The sequence below is a fragment of the Zingiber officinale genome, chromosome 4A (assembly GCF_018446385.1).
Source record: "Zingiber officinale cultivar Zhangliang chromosome 4A, Zo_v1.1, whole genome shotgun sequence".
In the NCBI taxonomy this organism is placed as follows: Eukaryota; Viridiplantae; Streptophyta; class Magnoliopsida; order Zingiberales; family Zingiberaceae; genus Zingiber; species Zingiber officinale.
In genome coordinates this window covers 25,496,407-25,518,213 of record NC_055992.1, presented here as the reverse complement: position 1 = coordinate 25,518,213, position 21,807 = coordinate 25,496,407, and positions in this window count along the sequence as shown.

Below are 21,807 nucleotides of genomic sequence, written 5' to 3'. Positions count from 1 at the left end.
TTTAATTAACCAATTTTGGTTAATTTAATCAATCAACTCCCAACTTAATTGGATATTCTAAATAGGCTTTCTCTAAGCTCAATAACTCTATCCCTTAAAACATGTCGTACGGTCTCCATTTAAATTTTTAAAAAAAATAAAAATTCCCAAAAAATCTAATAAGGTTATTAATCCAATAACACTTTTTTTTAAAAAAAAATTCCGTATCTTACACATAAATCACAATGAATCCACAAATCAAACATTTACAATTAATAATTAACCATTATAAGTCCAACTAGAAAGCAAATTTTAAAAGAATAAAGAGACCAACATCATCAACTTTTTTTGCGAAACAAGGGAAAAAAAGTTTCAGAAATTGTGGTTACCTTTTTGATTGAGTTTCCTTGCTTGCTAAAGATGTTTTTAATTAAATTGTTATTATCAATTATTGTTATTTGTAATTAACGTATACAACTACTTGATGTTTTAAATGCTTTTAATGATGATCATCTAGAGAAAATGTATTTATAGAGCAACCATGTCATCCATCCATAATTTTAAACTCATATTTATTAACTCTAGAAATTCATATATATGGTCTTTGGCAAACTCCTACATAATTTCATTGATTATCTAACTAGTTACATGCTTAAGAATTTTCTAAATTAAAGACCGACTCTTCTCTATTATATAAAAAATAATGATAGATATATGATATTTTTTCATATTTATATTAATATGGGTTATGATAAGGGGACCCCTTTGCAGGAGAAGGGAAGAAGGATAACAAAGATGAGGAAGGCTGAAAAGGGCGAGAGGAGGGGCCGCCCGGAAAGGGTTAGACCTGGTAAAGGGGAAGTTGCTACACGCATGACAGACAAAGACAGGTCGGATGTGACAGACCGACCGAGCATGTAGGACCGACCGAGCATGTAGGATCGACCAAAAAGGCCGACTGAGTAGGTTCTATCGGTCGGATATAAAGGATCCATCCGGTGTAAAGAAAGGTTAACCATGGGTGGTCCGGAACGTAGCAGGGTCGCTCAAGTATATGAGTTTGGTAAACAAAAACCGATCGAGCACGCGTACTCGACCGAGCATACATGACCGACCCAACATAGAGAGTCGGCCGGATGTAAAAGTTCTTGGCCTTGTACACAATAGACAAAAATAAGACGAACGTAATATACCAATCAAGCCTATAAGCTTGGCGGGCAAAGGCGGACTGGGTTCCATAGACCAGCCGAACACAAATGCATTTAGTCTCATATAACCCTTAACCTACATCTGCCTGAATGAAGGGTTATCGGATAATGGTGTCTCTATAAACTCGACTAGATGATTCTGGTCAATGATGCAAGGTCGGACGTTCTCAATAGACCGACCGATCATATGAAGTCGGTAGGCAAAGACCGGTCGAGTACAAGAGACTGATCGAAACTAATAGCACTTAGCATTAAGCTATACTGAAGGCCTACATACACCCTATTGATTAGTCTCAGTCGATAAGGTAGGACCGGCCGAAAAGACCAGTCGATCGTAGAGGTGTTTAACGACATTCGGTTAACCGAAGGAAGAGTTGAGGGGCGAGGGCGCCTTTATACGTCCGACCAATCAATCTCGGTCGGCAAGGTATGACCGCCCGGGTTCAATAGATAGGTCAAGTAGGAGGAATAGATTGAACATAAAGATCTTCAACCTTACATAGTTTTTGGCATATTTATAATGAAGTCTTGGTCGGGTATAAATAACCGATCGAGTATAGAATGCTGACTGAGACTAATACGAACAGAATGTATTCCACATATATACAAAATAAGCTTATGTGACTAACCAGGTATATATAACAAGTATACCATAATAATATGTAATCATATGACAGTTTAAACAATTTGGCGGTAAATATCTTCTAGAATTCTCCGCAAGTATGCTAAACGATAAAGATGATACATCTGGGGTAAGAAAAAGATTCCTAAAACTATTATGGTAGTTCTGGCTTACATCATCTCTTAACAAACTTTAACAAACTGGGGTTCACCTCATGACTGTGGAGGTTAGATGAGGTGGAATAAAAAGGGGAATCTTCTCCACTGGCAAGGTACGCAAACATATGCATTACATCCATATTAAACCCTAATTTCAATATCTACATCTTCTACTTCTCGTCGGAGACTAACTTGAGCGTCAGAGGGCCTAGCCAGGGATTCCCACCCCGATCTTAGGTCACTAACGCTTTGTCAATCTCGTTGTGTGCAGGGAGACGAGATCATCTCATCCACCAGATTGCAGAGTTTCCACTGATCCCCAGAGCCACTTCACCAGAGTTCCCTTTTGTGAGGTATCATTCATAAGATTCGCTTTGGCTTTCTCGAATCGATTGTCTGGCATTAGACCGTCAGTGAGGTCCACTGTGGTTTTCTCGGATCCCTTCCTGTTCATCAGAATCGTTATTCGCTGTCACCCATTGTCGCCCAGTGCTTCATCTCGTAAGCTCTCAGACAGGATCATATATAGATGATATTTTAATAACTGACAATGATCAAAAGGGTATCCCAACTCTATTAAATATTTTCAATCAAGAATTTCCTATTCGAGATTTGGGCAATGCTTATTTTTTTTCTTAGTATTGAATTTATCCCGCAATGTGAAGGTTATCACCTCTATTAGAGCAACTATATTACTGAGCTTCTTTAAATAACTAAAATAGATTATCACATCCAATCTTCACACCAATTGTAAATAACTTCTATGTAGTTTCATCCTCTTCTGCTATGTATGACCCTCAGTTTATCAAATTCTACAAGAAAATCATCAATTAGAGATAAAATTAGCAATAAGATATATCACCTCTATTAGAGCAACTATATTACTGAGCTTCTTTAAATAACTAAAATAGATTATCACATCCAATCTTCACACCAATTGTAAATAACTTCTATGTAGTTTCATCCTCTTCTGCTATGTATGACCCTCAGTTTATCAAATTCTACAAGAAAATCATCAATTAGAGATAAAATTAGCAATAAGATATTTCAAATTATTGTCAGAGTCATACAATATGTCATTATCACACTATTTGTGTTGGTGCAGGTTGTACTAATAATCTAGTTTTGATGTATGACAAATAGATTAAAGTTAGATGTGGAGTGTGTCTAACTTTTCTACCAAGTATGTAGGAGTTGACAGTCTGAAGGACCTGACACCAGGCTAAAATTCAGCTAGGTCCACGAGACCTAATAGTTGGTGGAAAGTCTAGATAGGTCCATGGGGCTTGATATCTGGCGGGAAGTCCGGTTGGATCCGCGGAACTGAACAACCGATCGAAGTCCAGTTGGGTCTGTGGGACTTGACAACTGGCGGGAAGACCTGGTGGGTCAAAGGTAAGTTAAGCGACTACAGTTGGTACGTGGAGGTAAGCAACTTGAGGAGAGATCCAATGAGGACGTGTTCCTGGTTGAGGGAATTGTAGGTGTCGGTCCAACTTAGGTCAATTTGGGAAACCTAAGTTGAGACTTAACTAGATCCTAGTCTCGAAAAGATAGGATCTAATTACTACTATTTTACTAAATTGGGCTAACTTTATTTTGCAAGATATACTTATTTTTGTTGCCCAGGACTAACTCTTTTTGCAAGGAAAAAGGCTAGAAAAAGAGGAGTCCGGGAGCCCGGACCAGTGTCGCCTTGGTGGTGCCGTATGCACCCGGGTGGTCCGAGTGCCCAAACTTGAAAAGTTATTCTGAAGCTGAGTCAGAGTACAACTACTGGTCGTAATATACTACTGGTCCGAGTGCCCAAACTCTTTTGACAAAATTTGTCATAATATTATTTTATTATTATTATTTTCCTCGAAATTAGTGCAATACTACTCGTGTAATTTCTTTATCTCCCACACTACTTACCCCAAGACATAGCCTTGGAATCTTTGTGAGTTTTCTTTTAGTGCTGAAAAATGGTGCACAAAGAATTGCATGGGCAAAATGTCAATGAACCACCTCCATATGAGATGTACAAAAGGTACAAATTTAATCTGTGGAGGGTGCAGATGGAAAGCTTCATCCTTATGAACAACTTCGATGGTAGCATAGCACTGAGGCAATCAACCCAAAACACAGAAGCAGCCAAAAAGGTAATAAATTCAATTGTAAAATTATTACCTAATGAAATCACATTTAGAATTGGAGAACACTCAGATGTTTATGAGTTCTAGACTCGTCTAACCAAGCTTCATGAAGAGACGATGGAGTTAGAGGATCAAGTCAAAAGTGAATCCAGACTCGAATCCAACTCAACGAAAAAGCCTACTGAATTAGGGGAAACGCTTAAGATTAGTATAATTTACCAAAATACCTCTATCAGTAGTAGTTTAAATAATTTATATGATAATTTAGATAAATATGAAATTATTCCATGTATAGTGCATAATAATCTAAATTTACATTATTCAAATTTAGAATTACAAAATAATCTATATTCTAATCAAGTCAATCAAGACTTAATCGGCATCAACCTTGACTTGATCAAATAGAACATTGACCAAATCAATTCAAATTAATTAATTAATTGAGAACATTTAAAATTAAATAAAAATTTAGAAATAATTAATTCAAACATTAAAATAAATTTGAATTTAAAACTTAACCATTAAAAATAATCTCTTAAAGAAAGATAAGTCAATTAACTTAATAAAATTAAAATTGAAAGAAAATTTAAATATTAAGTACACTCCTTTAAAGAATGACATTTTAACCAATTTAATTTATTCAAAATTAAAAAATTAAATTGAACATAAATTACAAGTAATTAAACCTTGACTAAAACTTAATCAAACTTAATTTAACATAACCCAAGTTCAATAATTGAAGGGGAGACACCAAATTAGTTGGCACCTCTAAAATAATAGCTTACCCAGCTAGGTAATTAAGAACTAGTTTAATTAGGAACAAAAGTTTAATTTGACAAACAACACTGGAGAAGTTTTGGATGATATTAGGTTAGGGAAGATTTGTCTATGCATGTCTAGGAAAATATGGTTTCGACCTAGTGCATTTGGCTTAATGGAACTAACTGAAGCTACCCTTTACCAATTCTAATTAGTTAAACAAAGTTTAATTATTAAGTTCAGTAGATAAGACTATTTAAAATTTTTTGACTATGTGGTTACTCTAATAATGTTTAGGTGACTCACCATAGAGTAGAAGTTTATCCAAAAAAATTCTGTTTGTCGAACTCAAAGCTAAATTTGAATCTAACACAAGTTAAACCAAAATCTAAAATTTAACTTAACTAATCTCACAAAATCATAAGATCCTTTTGTCTTAAAACTTAGACGGGGTGAAATGAATAAAAATTAAAATTAACTTAAATTAAATTAAATACCAATATTAATTTAATTAAACCCTAAAATCAAAATTGAATTAAACACATGTTAATTAACGTATTACATATAAATTCTTTTTAAAATCTTTTAAAAATTATTTTAAAATTACTTTTAAAAATTATTTTAAAATTATTTTAAAAATTCTTTTAAAAAATCTTTTTAAAAATCCTTTTTTAGAATCTTTTTAAAAATCTTCAAAATTCGTTTAAATTTTTTTTGAAAAATCTTTTAAAAACTTATTTTAAAATATTATTTAAACACTTAATTAAAACTTAAAAATTTTAATTAAAACTTATACTAAAACATAAATTAAATCTAAATAAAATAAAATCTAAAACACTAAATAAAATTACATTAATGAAATAAAATTAAATCTAAAGTTTTCTTAAATAAATAAAATTCATTAACTTTAATTAATAATTTAACTTGAGTTAAATCTAATCAATGAATTAAAATAAAATTAAAACTAATACTCTCATTAATCAATTAACTCAGTTAATTAAGTAGAAATTTAAGTTGATTAATCAAATAAATGAATTAAGAGCTAATCAAAAGACTATTACTGAGTTAGTAAAAAATCATTTCATTTAACTTGAAAATTAATTTTTAACCTAATTAATTACATTCAAGGTTAACTTTTGATTAATTTAAATAATAATCAAACTTAAATAAACAATTATAATAAATATGTAGAAATACTTATGTAAATAATATATTTGCTAAACATAAGTGCTACTAATACTAAATCCCTTAAACACTTAGGTAGAACTTCTTATTGCTAACAAAAATAATCAAAATGTTCTAAGTTAAGGGGAGAAGGACCTTGAAAATATGTTACAAAATCTAACATACCCAAACTCTAGTACGAATTAAGGAGAGTGTTAAATTAAAGGAGAGTGTTAACTTAAGGGAGAGAGATTTCAAATACTTTGAAAAATCTTTTCGCTTTATTCTGAAATAAATTTTAAATTTTTTCTAAAAATTAATTTATTGAATTTCTTTGAAACATTGACTTGAAAACCCCCTTTCAAAATATACTTTGAACAAATTACCTCTAAAATATGGAAAATCATTTTAAATACATACTCTTAACATTATTTTAAAAATATTTCTAACCAGAATTTTTTTTTAAAAAAAATATTTATTAAAGTTTTGTTTGGAACGTTTACCTAAAAACTTTTGAAAGCATTTCTTTAAAATTATTTTGAAAATCATTCTTAGAAAGTTATTTCTTTAAAAATATTTCCTAGAAAATTATTTTGTTAAAATTACTTTAAAAATTTTTCTTAGAAAATTTTTCTTTACAATTACCTTGAAAATCTCTTCCAAACAATTTTTATTTGAAATTACTTTGATATTTGCCTTAAAACTTCTTTGAAAGTTTCTTTGAAAATATTTTAAAAATCTCTTTGAAAAATATTTTTAATATTTTAAAAAGTTATTATATTAAAAATTATTATCAAATTCAACTTACAAAAATTCTTGTAAAAATTATCTTTCAAAAATATTTTTGAAAAATTAGTCATTTAAAAAAATATTTGCAAAATTTTGAAACTCCTTTCAAATTTTTCCTGGTAATTTATTTCACAATATTTTTGCAAAGTCATTATATAAAATCTTTTAAACACTATTGTATAAATTATTTTACCAAATTATTTGAAAAGGTCTTGCAAAATTTTCTTGAAAATATTTATTTCCCCCTAAAATGAACCTGAGTTTTTACCTTTGTAAAATTTTTATTTGAAAACATTACTTGTAATTTTTCTTTTTCAAAAGATGGGAGTTTCTATTTGAAGTAGTTGGTTTTAAAAAAACCTTGTTTTCAAAAGTATTTGTAAAAACTTAAAATCACTATTTGAAAGTTTGCTTGACAAACTAAGTTTGCAAAGTTTGTTTTGCTAAAACTTTATTTAAGTTGTTCATATCTAGCTTTAGTTTGGTAAATAAACCAACTCCTCGATTGAATTGTTATTATTTCCACTTGATGCATAGTATTTTTTTTTTATTATGTATGCCAAAGGGGAGGATAGAGGGTTAGGTTAGAAAAATCAAATCATGCTAACTCACTTTTCTCAATTTTTAATGCTTGCTTAATTGTATTTTTTTTCTAACTTTAACTTAGGTTGTTATTACATCAAAAAGGGAAAGATTGTTGGTACAGATTGCACTAATAATCTAGTTTTGATGTATAACAAATAAGTTAAAGTTAGATATGGTGTATGTCTAACCTTTTTACCAAGTGTAAAGGAGTTGACTGGCCTGAAGGATAGCTGGTGGAAAGTCCAGATAGGTTAGCGGGGCCCGATATCTAGCAGGAAGTCCGGTAGGGTCTGCGAGACCTGACAATCAACTGAAGTCCAATTGGGCTTGCAGACCTGACAACTAGTGGGAAGACCTGGTGGGTCCAAGGAAAATCAAGCGAACGCAGTTGGTAAGTAGAAATAAGCAACTTGAGAGAGATGCAGTGAGAACGCTTTCCTTGTTGAGGGAACTGCAGGCGTCGGTCCAACTTAGGTCCATTTAGGAAACCTAAGTTAATACCTTGACTAAATCCTGGTCTCGAAGAGATAGGATATAATTATTACTATTTTACTGAATTGGGCTAACTTTATTTTACAAGATATACTTATTTTTGTTGCCCAGGACTAACTCTTTTTTGTAAGGAAGAAGGCTGCAAAAAGAGGAATCCGGGAGTCTGGACTAGTGTCTTCCCTATGGTGCCGCAAGTGTTGGAACCCCAGGTTGTTTTGATGTGATCAACAAGTTAAGTTAGGTACTGTGGTGTTTTAACCTTGTGTTTAAGTGTGCAGGAACTTAGGAGCACAGGAAGTCGAGCGGAAGACGTGGCTAGCGAGAAGGACGGCACGGGAAGAGAACCGACTAGCTTGGTGCGTCCGAGGGACGAGGTGCCGCGGAAGAGTACCCCGGCGGACGAGAAGGAAGCGTGTGCTAGTTCCGAGGGACGAGAAACCAGAGCGGAAGATTGCTCGGGGAGTAAGAGACGCAACTAGCGAGAAGGTCAGTATAGGAGAGAGCCGACGGGCTCGGTGCGTCCGAGGGACGAAGAGCTGCGGATGAGTACACTGGTGGACGAGAAGGAAGCACACAACGATTCCGAGGGATAAGAAGTCGGAGTGGAAGCCTGCTCAAGAAGGCCGGAAGTTGGGTTCGGGTGAGCCCTATTCTGGATGGCCAAGATCTCCCAAGCGAGCGAAAGACTTAGACCGAGGCGAGCAGCATCGGAGTAGAGGGACCGGACCAAAAGTCAACCCTATTGACTTTAGTAGTCCAGGCACCCGGAGTTGAGCTTTGACTAGGATCGCGTCAAACGCGATCCGTTACAAAGGGGATAAAATTTTATCCCCTCCTAGGCGCCTGGAACCCTTCCAGGCGCCCCGACCAAGGCTATAAATACAGCCTTGGTCCAGAAGCTAAAAAACAAGACAAGAATTAGCAATCCAACACTTGTGTGCTTCATTTGTAGTTTAGCTTCTTTATTTTCTGTGCTTAAATGTTGTAAGAGGCTTTTCTGCCCGAAAGGAGATATCTATTGCACTTCAACCTCCTTTGATTAATAATCTCCCCGGTTGTAACCAAGTAAATACTTGTGCCTCTTTCTTTCGTTGTGTTATGTTTATTTTCTATATGCAAGTGTCAGTTTAAGAAGTCCAAGAAGGGTTGCGTTTTATTTTTCAAGGAAATTCATCCCTCCCCTCTTGTTGGCCTCTAAAGGAACCAACAAGTGGTATCAGAGCGAGGATGCCTCAGAAGGACTAATCGTCGACTGAAGCAACGAGATGGTCCGAGCTAACATCTATCCACCAACATTCGAGGGAGAGTTCATGTTTTGGAAGCGACAAATGTAGGTTTATTTTAAAACTGATTTTAAAATGTTATTAATAATGAAATATGATTTTGAAGTGCCCAAAATCAAAGAAGGAGAAGAACTTGAGCAGCATCAGTGGACTGATGAGCAACGTAACAATGTTATGGCAAATGGTAAGGTCGAGTCCAGTCTTTTAAGCGTACTACCTGCCAAGGATCTTGATAGAGTCAGAAAATACAAAAGGGCAAAAGAACTTTGAGAAAAGTTCTTGAAGCTATACAAAGAACCAGTTGAGGTCAAAGCCGACTCCTCGATGAACATTGAGCCATCATCAGAAGAATCTGAAACCGAGAAAATTGTCGGAACGTCTCTCACCACCGAGCATCTACCAGAAGACACAATCAGCTCTTCCTCAATGAGCATCGAGAGCATCGATGAAGGGGAAGTAAAGTCGGAAGAAAGCAACTCAACAGGAGGAGAGTTAACAGCCAAAAAGGTAAGTCAGGTATGACCTCCACCTCCTGACCAATTGATTAATTCAATCAAAACCTTATCGAAAGATTTTTTGAATTAGAAAATATATTATCAAAAGATTTTTGCAAATCAAAATGTATTTTGTCGAAAGGATTTTGTGAATTAAAATCCAAAAAATTATTAAAGAGCAGTGGGTTAAAGGAAACTCATGCAACAGCTTGTCGATCAAAGAATTTCGACAAACTAATAATAGAAATTAACATGATAAAGGAAAGAATACAACTTTCTGCATGCTTAATATTTTCTGCTTCAAATTTGAAAAAATTTGACTTGAGAAATTATGATAGACTAAAATGAAAATTTAGATACGTTAATGATATTAAAGAAATGGCAATAACTTAAGAATAAATTTGGTTTAAATAAAAAAAATAAGCCAGTATTATTCTTTTTTCAATTGTTAAACTATGAAAATTTCGTTTGAGTTATCCGTGCCTACAAAAGTTTTTTATTTAAAAAAAATTGCTTATCTAAAATGCAATTTGTGTTAAATCTTGAAAATGCATGCTCTATTTTTTTTCAAGATATCAAAATTGATTTAGAAAGCTATCAAAAATTTGTTTTCAAAATCATGCTCTAATTGGTTTGTTTTTTTTCAAAGTATTTCAAATAAATATACTTTGCTTATTTTCAAATGTATGTATTTTGTTTTACCCTTAGTTTTTTTCTTAAAACCCCATTTTTTTATGTGATCAAAGACTGAGAAGGAAAAATACAAGTCTAGGGGGAGGTAGACCAAATTTTCTATCTTTTTTGCACTTTAATGTAAAATTTTATTACTCTTAATTTATGTCTATTTACCCTAGCTTAACTTGGGTTGCTCACATCCAAAAGGGGGACACTGTTGGAACCCCAGGTTGTTTTGGTGTGATCAACAAGTTAAGTTAGGTCTGTTGGGACTAAATATGTAGCTAGAGGGGGGGTGAATAGCTCGTCGCGTGCTATATGCTCGTCGTTGCTTGTTTATTTGATGGTGTGCAACGGAAATACAAGAAACAAAAACATACAACGCTAACAAGGAGGGTTTACTTGGTATCCACCTCACAAGAAGTGACTAGTCCAAGGATCCACACCCACTCACGCACCCTCCACTAAGAAATCACTCCTTTTCGGTGACTACCGAAGCCGGAGAAGCCCTACAAGCTCACAGTACAAGAAGAAAGAAAGGAAAACAAATACAAGCAATAGCTTACAGATTTTACAACTGAAAACCCTAACCCTAGCTTTCTTCTTCAGCTGTAGAACCACCTCTTGACTTGGAAGACCTCCAAGAACCTTCAAGAACTGGCGATCTGAACTTTATGGAGAAGCTCTGGGAGCACAGTGAAGATCTGAGATGAATCGGTGAAGTTCTATCGAAGGAATCGAACGCCTACAGCTAAATACGATGTCAATGGTCGGATCCCGATCGATTGTATTGCTCCCAATCGATCGGGGAGGCTTTGGATCGATCGGCTGATCGATCCAAAGCGCCTCTGTGCTCTCAGGAATTGCCTGGATCAATCGGCTGATCGATCTAGGGCTTATCACGCACAAACAGCAGCTCCCAATCGATCCACTGATCGATTGGGACCTCTGAATTGATCGCCCGATCGATCCAGAGGGGTTCTGTTCAGGCGACACTTCTCCCCAATCGATCCACTGATCGATTGGGATAATGCATGTTGCGGGGACTCACCCGATCGATCGGTCGATCGATTTGGCATGATCCAATCGATTAGCTAATCGATCCAGATCTTAGTTTTTGTCAAAAACTAAGTCCAAAGCCCCCTAAACCAACATCCAGTCAACCATGACTTGTTGGTACATAAAACCTAGCATCCAGTCACCCTTGACCAGCTAGGACTCTCTCACCAAGTGTCTGGTCAATCCCTTTGACCCACTTGGACTTTTCTCCTCTTTCCAAGTATACGGTCAATCCCTTTGACCTACTTGGACTTCCACCAGATGTCTGATCAACCTTGACCCATCTGGATTTCCCCGTGCCTGGCTTCACTCACCAGGACTTCCCTTCTGCCTAGCTTCACTCACTAGAACTTCTCTTCTGCCTGGCCTCACTCACCAGGTCTTTCACCTAGCTTCACTCACTAGGATTTTCACCTGGCTTCACTCACCAGGATTTTCCGTTGCCTAGCTTCACTCACCAGGACTTTCTCACTGCCTAGTCTCACTCACTAGGTCTTTCACCTGGCTTCACTCACCAGGATTTTCTCACTGCCTAGCTTCACTCACTAGGTCTTTCACCTAGCTTCACTCACCAGGATTTTCTTTGCCTAACCTCCAAGTTAGGACTTTCACCTATCTTCACTCACCAGGATTTTCCAGTCAAGTATCCGGTCAACCTTGACTTACTTGACTCTCCATCACAATCTCCACACATGAACAATTGCACTTGCAATCTCCATGTGTTGTCTACATGTATTGTCAACATGTATTGTCAAACCATCAAAACATAAACATTAAGACTCGAGCTTGACCCAATTCAAGCTCAGTCAAACTAGGTCAACCTTGACCTGGGGAATATTGTACCAACAATCTCCCAACAATCTCCCCCTTTTTGATGTTTGACAATACCATCTTTAAGTTAGGCTAATCCCATAGCCTAAACCTCCTTCATGCTACTAGGTAATGAAGGCATAAGTTAAACCTTTCATTCTCCTCCTAAGAGGGCAAACTCCCTCTTAGATAATGAAGTCCTAACTTAAACCCTACATTTCTCCCCCTATTGGCACACATCAAAACAAACTCTCCCCCTGAAGAGTTACTTAACGTTGTTCACAACTTCACTCATTGTGATCAACCCGATAATGAAAGTCTCATACCTTTCATTTATCCTTAACCCTACATTCTCCCCCAATGTAGACAAATGCCCAACCTTGAGCATTTTTCACTAAGGAAGGTTAACCACCTTCCATGGTGTATGAAAATTTAGTTTTCATGTCCTTAAAGAGTAACTCCCCCTAAAGACATGGTCGTGAACTTCTATCATTGCACCAACAATGACTTGGAATCCCTAAACCTTTAGGAAACCCAAATTTAGAAGTTTGAGGTTCAAAAATTTAATATTGAAACCAAACCTCAACCTAAACTTCAATTTAGTCTTTCTCAACCAATCTATCCTTGTTTTCAACATGGAAACACCCTTTTTATGTATACAAATGTATTTTGAGTGGTTAGGAATGGTTTCCTAGACTAAAATTGGTTTGAAATGCTAAAATCATGCTTTCCCAGCCAGAATCAGCTTTCTTAATCGATTGGAGTTGGGTTCCAATCGATTGAACCAGCTTGAATCGATCCACTGATCGATTAAGGAGGGTTGGATCGATCGATGGATCGATCTAGAAAGCTTCTGTTCGCGAGAAGCTTGCTCTCAATCAATTGCCCGATCGATTGAGACCCTTCAATCGATCCACTGATCGATTGAAGCTCTGAAAAGGCTGAAATACAATTTCAGTCAATTTCAGAAACCCTTAGAAAAATCTACAAAATTCAAAAAATCATAAAAATCGTTGTAGACATTATTTAGGGCATATATTATCATGGAAAAATAGTTTTCTAAGAAAATACTTCATATTTTCCAAGATTGACACAACCTAAAAAACTTGTAAAAACTTTAGTGTTTTCTTCAAGTTTGTGCTCAACTATTCAATGATGATTACTATCAAAAGATAGCCTTCACCAAGGTTTTCTAAAAGCATTTTTAAAATGATTTTCAAAACCAATATCCAACCATGTTCCTTGGACTCAATGCACATGACTTGTACATTAACTTTCCCAATGATTGGAAAACACATAACTATGTGTTTTGATGAACTTAAAACTCAAAAGAATGCACTAAATCAACATCTTGAGTTTTGTTCATCATCCTAACATCTCACTTGTATCTAATGTGCTCTAAAACACATACAAGTCACCTTATGGGTCTTTGTGAGATGTAAAGTTAGGTTTTGCCCTAATCTAGGGATCATGCATATCCATCTAGGTATTTTGAGTTGTAAACATCCACCAAGAATGTTATTTGTTGATAGATGCCATTGGTCCTTAATTTACAAGGAAATAAAATAATGCATGATAATGTTATGGCATACATCAAAAAAGAAATAATTTTCAAAAGAAAATATCCTATAACTACATGATGTATGTATGACATGACATGGTATTTTTGTATTTTTCATAATAAGGCATGAGTGTAAACACAAATAAATAAATATGATGTCATTGCATTTGATGGGCAAACAAAGCATGGCAAATTAGCATAAATAAAATACCTAGGTTGTCTACCTAAGTATCCTTAAGCCTTAGCTAAGTTAAGATTTAAAACCTAGATTGCCCACTATTTCCCAAGAGAATGCCAATAATCCAAATTTGACATTTCTTTTTCTTTTCTGATAAGTTGTGCCAATTTAAATTAAATATATTCCTCAAATTTTGGCACAATTTACTCTTTTAAAGAGTAATCACTTGAGTTAAGGCTTAAATTTGCATTTAACTTCCTAAGAACATACCAAAATCCCAACTTGGTAGTTCTTATGATTTTCTCAAATCGTGTCATTTAAAATTTCATCCAATTTCTCAAAATATGACACATTTTACTCTTTCCAAGAGTAAACCCTTTATCCTTTTCATTTTCAAAAGTTAATAATAACCTTGAAAATGCTCCTTGAGTGGCAACTTCATCATGATTGGGTTAACTACCCTTCCACTTAGAGTTGACACTCTTTAACCCATCTATGGGGTAGAGAAGATGCTCCTAGGAACCCAAAATCTATTGGTGCTCCTTGGATGCTCTAGGTACTCACTAGGGATAACTTCCCTAGATACCTTCCTAGTGATCTTGTTTGGCTTCTTAGAAGCCTTGGTCACATTTTCTAGGTCAACCTTAGGGATTTCTTCCCTTGTGACCTTTTTAGTGACTTTGTTAGACTTCATAGAAGTCTTAGTCACTTTAGTTGCAAAAATACTCTTAGGAATAACCTTCCTAGTATTTTTGACTTGACCATTTGACCTAGGGTTGGTTCCATAGCTATATGGAACCCTATGGTAAGAAATTACATCCTTCTTTGCCTTAGGTTTGTATCCCAAACCTCTATGGCCATTGGATGACTTTTGTACACCTAGACCTAGATTTTTACCCTTAGACCCTTGTGTTCCATTTGTTATTTTTCTAAGGGTCTTCTCTAATTTATCAAGTCTTGACCTCAAGACTTGATTTTCCTTCCATAATTCCTCAACCTTAGATTTTTCACCAAAATCTTGATTTTTCTTTTTCCTAGGCATATACTTAACACCCTTAGAATTATTGCCTAGTTGATTATCTACTTTTCTAGCCTTAGGTTGAGTTTTAGCATGAAGAGCCACATGTTTTTCTTTAAAGCTCTCATGCTTTCTATTCTTATGGTAAATCGCATTAAAATGATAAAAATTAGAACTAGCATGCTCTTTACCATTATTCAAGGGAGTAAGCTCAATAAATGATACCTTCCTTTTTACCTTGGAGGCTCCTCCTTGAGTTGTACTTCCTCCATAAGCCTTGACCGCTTTCTTCCCCTTGGGACATTGGCTTCTATAATGTCCCTTTTGATTGCAAGAGAAACACACTATGTGCTCCTTGCTCTTCTTTATTGTGGGGACGATCTCCTTTGGCTTCTCCTTGCCCTTTGGTGCCCCTTGGCTCTTTTTCTTAGCCAATTTAGGGCATTTGCTCTTATAATGCCCATGCTCCCTACACTCAAAACATATAATATGATTTTTATTTTTAATTGAAATGTTTATACCTTCATGTGTAGGGATGGCATCTTCTCCTTTTGATCCGGAGGTAGAAACTTCCTCTTCATCCGAACTTGATACTCCTCCAATAGATTTGTCTTGACTTGTGGAGATTGAAGCTTCTTCATCCTCTTCTTCTTTTGACCCGAATGTGGAGGCTTCTTCTAGCTCTTGATCCGGTGTCAATGAAAGTTGCTCCCCCTCAATCCTAGAGGTGGAGGCTTCCTCATCCTCATCTTGTACATGGAACAATGAGTATGCTCCCTCCTTGCCTTCTTCATTGCATTCCTTTGAAGATGAAGCTTCTTGGACTTCATCTTCTTCGGAAGTTGAGCATCTCTCAACTTCGGAGTCCTCTTGCTCTTTATTTTGATCCAATGAGTCGCCCTCTTTGGATTTTTCTTGATCTGGTACAGTGAAGGGGATCTCATGAATTGATGCCAATTTGCTCCAAAGCTCCTTGGCATCCTTGAACTCTCCAATTTTTCCAAGAATGTGGCTAGGCAATAGATTGACCAAAAGCTTGGTCACTTTATCATTGGCCTCACATCTTTGGATTTGTTCTTGGCTCCATTTGCTTTTCTTGAGGACTTTGCCCTTGGAATTTGTTAGAGCCTCGAAACCTTCCATGAGAGCAAACCATTGCTCTATCTCCACCATCAAGAAATTCTCGATCCTTGATCTCCAAAGATCGAAGCTTATCGTGGTGAATGGTGGAGGCACCCTCGTGTCAAATCCGAGTCCATCTCGGAATTTCATTTGAAGTTGAGCTTCTTGTGATGAAGTCTTCGACTTGTAGAATTGCTCCAACTTCTTCACCCTCTAGATTTGCCCCTTCCGGCGATGATTCCGGTGAAGAGCGGCCTCACTCTGATACCACTTGTTGGGACCAAATATGTAGCTAGAGGGGGCGGGGTGAATAGCTCGTCACGTGCTAGGTGCTCGTCGTTGCTTGTTTCTTTGATGGTGTGCAGCGGAAATACAAGAAACAAAAACATACAACGCTAACAAGGAGGGTTTACTTGGTATCCACCTCACAAGAAGTGACTAGTCCAAGGATCCACACCCACTCACGCACCCTCCACTAAGAAATCACTCCTTTTTGGTAACTACCGAAGGTGGAGAAGCCCTACAAGCTCACAATACAAGAAGAAAGAAAGGAAAACAAATACAAGCAATAGCTTACAGGTTTTACAACTGAAAACCTAACCCTAGCTTTCTTCTTCAACTGTAGATCCGCCTCTTGACTTGGAAGACCTCCAAGAACCTTCAAGAATAGGCGATTTGAACTTTATGGAGAAGCTCTGGGAGCATAGTGAAGATCTGAGATGAATCGGTGAAGTTCTATCGACGGAATCGAACGCCTGCAGCTAAATACGACGCCAACGATCGGATCTCGATCGATTGGATTGCTCCCAATCGATCAGGGAGGCTTTGGATCGATCGGCTGATCGATCCAGAGTGCCTCTGTGCTCTTAGGAATTGCCTGGATCGATCGACTGATCGATCCAGGGCTTATCGCGCCAAACAGCAGCTCCCAATCGATCCACTAATCGATTGGGACCTCTGAATCGATCGCCCGATCGATCCAGAGGGGTTCTGTTCGTGCGACACTTCTCCCCAATCCATCCACTGATCGATTGGGATAATGCCTGTTGCGGGGACTCACCCGATCGATCGGCCGATCGATTTGGCATAATCCAATCGATCGACTGATCGATCCAGATCTTGGTTTTTGTCTAAAACCAAGTCCAAAACCCCCTAAACCAACATCCAGTCAACCATGACTTGTTGGTACATAAAACCTAGCATCCGGTCACCCTTGACCAGCTAGGACTCTCTCACCAAGTGTCTGGTCAATCCCTTTGACCCACTTAGACTTTTCTTCTCTTGCCAAGTATCCGGTCAATTCCTTTGACCTACTTGGACTTCCACCAGATGTCTGGTCAACCTTGACCCATCTGGATTTCCCCATGCCTGGCTTCACTCACCAGGACTTCCCTTCTGCCTAGCTTCACTCACTAAGACTTCTCTTCTGCCTGGCTTCACTCACCAGGTCTTTCACCTAGCTTCACTCACTAGGATTTTCACCTGGCTTTACTCACCAGGATTTTCCTCTACCTGGCTCACTCACCAGAACTTTCTCACTGCCTAGCCTCACTCACTAGGTCTTTCACCTAGCTTCACTCACCAGGATTTTCTCACTGCCTAGCTTCACTCACTAGGTATTTCACCTGGCTCACTCACCAGGATTTTCTCACTGTCTAGCTTCACTCACTAGGTCTTTCACCTGGCTTCACTCACCAGGACTTCCTTTGCCTAACCTCCAAGTTAGGACTTTCACCTGGCTTCACTCACCAGGATTTTCCAGTCAAGTATCTAGTCAACCTTGACCTAGTTGACTCTCCATCACAATCTCCACACATAAACAATTGCACCTGCAATCTCCATCTGTTGTCTACATGTATTGTCAAACCATCAAAACATAAACATTAAGACTCAAGCTTGACCCAATTCAAGCTCAGTCAAACTAGGTCAACCTTGACCTAGGGAATATTGCACCAACAATCTCCCAACAAGGTCCTGTAGTGTTTTAACTCTGTGTCTAAGTGTGCAGGAACTTAGGAGCATAGAAAGTCGAACAGAAGACGTGGCTAGCAAGAAGGACGACACGGGGAGAGAGCCGATGGGCTCAGTGCGTCCGAGGGACGAGGTGCCGCGGGAGAGTACCTCAGCGGACGAGAAGGAAGCGTGCGTTGGTTCCGAGGGACGAGAAGCTAGAGAGGAAGATTGCTCGGGGAGCAAGAGACGTAGCTAGCGAGAAGGTCGGCATGGGAGAGAGCCGACAGGCTCAGTGTGTCCGAGGGACGAAGAGCTGCAGATGAGTATGTTGGATCGAGATCGCGCTAGAGGGGGGGTGAATAGCGCTCGCGGCTATTTTGTTCGACTATCGGAATTGTAAAACGTTCGTAGAGTAATTAAAGCAGCGGAATAAAAGAAACAAACACAAGAACACAGTCGTTTACTTCGTTCGGAGCCTAGGTCGACTCCTACTCGAAGGCCCGCGATCCTTGATCGCTTTCCGTGGGCAACAACTATAATTTCGTATGGATATTACAGATGAATTACAAAATGTAACTATAATTAAAATTATACCGACAACAGTAGTAGAAAGGAAATCTGAGCTCCAGGTCGTCGGAATATTGCAACAGCACTTCGGAAGCAGCACTAGAGCAGACCACAGCAGAATGGAAGCTTGTGAAATGTTGTTAAGAGCTGCTGGTCGAGACCTCTTATAAAGAGGGTTCAAGGCGCCTTACACTGTTCATCAAGGCGCCTTGAACGAGCCGAGTCACCCGCGTGGATCAGCACTGACCTGGTCGAACTCTATCTGGTTCAAGGCGCCTTCATCCTATCCAAGGCGCCTCCAACCTCCGGTCCAAGGCGCCTTGAACTCCATCCACCAGCATGGCCTTTTCTGGCTCGCACCAGGCGCCCAAGCTCCATGGGCGCCTCGGACATTCATCCGAGTTGTAACTTGCTCCTTTGTTCCTGCAAAATGTGTTAGTCCCAAAACACATACCGCAAAATAAAGTTAGCATAGTACACATAAAATAAAGTATAGACAGTCTCTGGACTGTCCGGGTCTGACCGAAACCCTAGGTCGACCCGACGCCACTGTTCCCTCTACGGGAACGCGTCCTCACCTACTCCACTCGGAGATTTATTGCCGACGATCCTCCGGATCGATGGACTTTGCTCGGCACTCGATGCTTCCGGACTTTCACGAACATCCGCCACCGCGATTCGGACTTTCACCGGTTCGCGACACGGGACTTTCCACCTAGGGTTACCACCCCAGGACTTTGGCTTACCATCGACCGCCAAGACTTTCCCATAGGGTTACCACCCCTATGACCTAGGGTTACCACCCCTAGGGTTTTACCTTGCCTAACAACAGCTAGGACTTTCCTGAAACACTCAAGAAACGTCAGATAACACAACACCTTAACTTTGAATCCTTTGCCATTATCAAAACTTAGGTTCGATCGCCGGATGCTTCCCGCACCAACAATCTCCCCCTTTTTGATTATGGCAACACGTAATTCAAAGTTAAGAAAAATAAGATATGTAATAACTGCATAAAGTTAACCAAGCTTAAATAAACTTCAAATGTAATAACAGTTAAGCTGGAAACTTTTAATTTTGTAATATTAGACTCCCCCTTAATAAAAGCCCTCCTTTTATTAAATACTTTGAATTTTCCTTTAACTTTAATTACCTACTCTCCCCCTTTGCCATATATCAAAAATAAACCAGTTTGAGAGTAGACAGGGAAAATATTCAAAGAGGGAAAAAGATAAGTTTTCTTCTTAGCAAAACTACTTAGCCTTTTGAATTTTGGATTTCGCCAAATTTGAAAATAGTTAGCTATATTTTTAGCTTTGAAATGATTTGTCTTGAGAAAATGTTTTGCCAAATAGCTAAGTTTAGAGTACAATATAACTAAGTCTAGTTAAAATAGTCTTTAAAAAAATAGGAGTATTTGAATTTTCAATAAAAGGATTTGTTTAGAAGTTATAAAATAGGAAGTCACTTAATAAAAACTTTTAAACGGTTACAAAAAGTTGACTAGATTTGAAAATAATTGAATATTCACTACATAGATAAGTTTTCTTAAAAACTGTAATTAAGTTTTGAATACCCATTTTGAAGAAAATTTGATACTAAGGAAATATTTAGTTTTAGGACAAAGGGAGTAGCAGTAGTTTGTTTTCTAATCCAAGCATGAGTCAAATTAAATTATTGAGTTTAATTTGATTAAGTATCAGAGCCTTTAAAATAATCAGGTAACGTAATTTGATTAGAACCTTAAGTACTATCATGCTTGACCAAAAATTGAAACATACTTTTCCCAATTGTCTAACCTTTAGCTACTAGCTGATTGCCTAGAGGGCAGTAGCTTTCACATGGTTAGTCAAGTTAAGTCCTTTTGGTCCAGTTAGAATTGGCTAGAGCTGGAAGACTTGACTTGATTACTCTTTATGATGTGTTTAACGCCCAGACTCATATTGATGCACAAATATAAGCATTCCTGAGTCTAGGCTGTACCCTATGCATCTCACGCCTTTCTAAGTTTTTCAAACACAAGCAAGGTAGACCTAGGTGTTTGTGAGATGCTCTGGTTTTAATCTAGGGGTACATGATGTCTAGGGGGAATACCTAAGCTAAATCCAAATTGAAAAAATCTAACAAAATTGGAGTTTTGAAAACTGTTTTCCCTAGCATTTGAATGAGTGATTAGTAAACTTAGATAATCATGCAAATAAGTATATGGACAGAATAAGGAAGTCTAAACAAGTGTGACAATAATCCACAGAATACTGCATAACAGAGTCATATCAAATAGCAGGATCATCTGCTCGAGGAGAACTAGCTGGAGGATCATGGGGCTGCTCAGGTGCTGGCTGACCTAGCCGTCGTATCTCGTCACGAAGGGACGTAAATCCAGCAGCCATCTCGGATCGAATAGAGAGAACTATCCGTCGTGTCTGGATGGACTCAACCTCCAGTCGAGCAAGTCTGTCCTCAACGGAGAGTGAGGAAGAGGTCGAAGGTCCAGCTGAGGTGGATGGTCTGGCAGACGGGGAGGGATCCGCGAAAAGATCCTCAGCTAAGAAATCAGCCCACTCCTCTCCCTCGCCTGGTAAATCCTCGGCTGCTGGAGCGATAGGGGCAGCTGCCTGCTGTGGTCGTCCTATCCATGCTAGAACTCCATCAGCTGTGATATCGGCACTGGCTAGTCTACAACTACGGGATCCTAGCTCATCATATATAGTAAGAGGAATGACTGTTCCTCTGGTCACGTCTATACCCTCTATAGTCGAAAAGAAGCGTGTCAGAATATGACAATAGGGCATGTGGACTATCTTGGAGGTAACTGTCCCAGATGCACAGATAATGTTCTGGAACATATGCAGGGCAATATCGATATCCAATCGATGACATAGGGCGTACAAGAAGAATGAGTGTGAGGATCTCATCTTCGGGACATCCCGAGATGAGATCGGCAGAATACATGCTGTCAGGACCCTATACATCATGTAGTCCTGAATGCGAAGAGTAACTGACCTGACCTCAGTCAAGTCAGCAGGTCTCGCTCCCCCGAGGAAATACATATAGATAGTATCTAACGTAATGTGGGAGTAAGGATCGCCAAATGATAGATCCCTACTGGGGTAGCATAGAAAGGTAGACTCAGAATCCCTAAGTCCTAAGGTGGTGCGTAGTAGAGTGGGAGTAAGCTCAATGTCTACGCCAGAAA